The following is a 1584-nucleotide window of genomic DNA, read 5'->3' as shown; positions in this document are numbered from 1 at the left end:
TACCTTCCAACAAGACAATGACCCTAAGCACACCGCTAAAATAACGAAGGAGTGGCTTCACAACAACTCCGTGGCTGTTCTTGAATGGCCCAGCCAGAGCCCTGACTTAAACCCAATTGAGCATCTCTGGAGAGACCTGAAAATGGCTGTCCACCAACGTTTACCATCCAACCTGACAGAACTGGAGAGGATCTGCAAGGAGGAATGGCAGAGGATACCCAAATCCAGATGTGAAAAACTTGTTGCATCTTTCCCAAAACGACTCATGGCTGTATTAGATCAAAAGGGTGCTTCTACTAAATACTGAGCAAAGGGTCTGAATACTTATGACCATGTGATATTTCAGTTTTTCTTTTTTAATAAATTTGCAAAAATTTCTACATTTCTGTTTTTTTTTTCTGTCAGGATGGGGTGCTGAGTTACATTAATGAGAAATAAAATGAACTTTTTTTTTGTACCCACTGTATATGTGAGATGAGTGAAATAAAGACTAAAATGATAAATATCTCTATTTTGGTTCGAGCAGATTGACCAAAATGCTAATAAAAATTATGCTAATGAGTTAGAAAAGACTAAAATGATGCTTTAATGACTTGATTGTCTTTTGACTAAAATACCCAGACTTTTAGTCAACTAAAACTTTATTAAAAAATACTATACAGTGGACTAAATATGACAAAAACTAACATGGACATTTGACACGGGACTAAGACTAAATTTTAAAATGGCTGCCACAAAACAACCTGCCATTCCAGATCAGAACCGCCCGACTCTTTAACGCTTTAAATCACTGTTAAAACACATCTTTGCTTCTTATTTTCCTTCGACTTAATTACTTTTAACCTGTAAAGCAGCTCGGTGAACCTTGGTTGTTTTAAGTGTGGATTTAATTTGTTAAAATGCGTGTGCAGCTTTGGTTTGTGGGAGATTCTTCTAACACGTAGGTACTGTAGCAGAGAGCCTTCAGTGTTGCAGCCCCGTGAGGCTTCCTCCCTCCACATGTTTTAATAAAACTCCTCAAACGCCATCTGTTCACCACAGCAGGAGTGTTTCTGAAAACATTTGTTGTCGTGTCGTGTGTAGTCTAATCTGTGTCCTTGGGTTTCATGCTATATACATTTAAAGTAAAATAAAAAATACGTTATTATGTCCTTTTTTTTCTGTTTCTCTTTTCATTTTGTTCTTTTATCATTTCATTAAATATTCACCTCATCAAATAAATATATGTGAACGTGCAGATTTGTGTGTGTTTGAACTCTTCGCACACTCAGATCTGCTCACCAGAAACTCAGAACCCCCCCACCCCACCGTGCTAGGCTTTTATTTTGAAAGCTTAGACAGGCACTGCCTTAAACTTCAGTCAGCTTCACAGTGGTGGAGGATGGAGAGGAAAGAAGCTACTGTACTGCAAGAGCTTCCTCCTGCGCACACACACACATTAACACACACATTCACTGTTAAAGCACCCCTCCCTTTCCTTTCAACTCTTGCAGTGAAGCAGATCGAGCTGCTGCAGCGACATCCCACCACTCTGCACCTCCAGGAACCAACACAGCAATACTAAATAACCAACAGCAGGGACCG

This window comes from Micropterus dolomieu, linkage group LG02, assembly GCF_021292245.1.
Source record: "Micropterus dolomieu isolate WLL.071019.BEF.003 ecotype Adirondacks linkage group LG02, ASM2129224v1, whole genome shotgun sequence".
In the NCBI taxonomy this organism is placed as follows: Eukaryota; Metazoa; Chordata; class Actinopteri; order Centrarchiformes; family Centrarchidae; genus Micropterus; species Micropterus dolomieu.
This window is presented reverse-complemented; position numbering follows the sequence as displayed.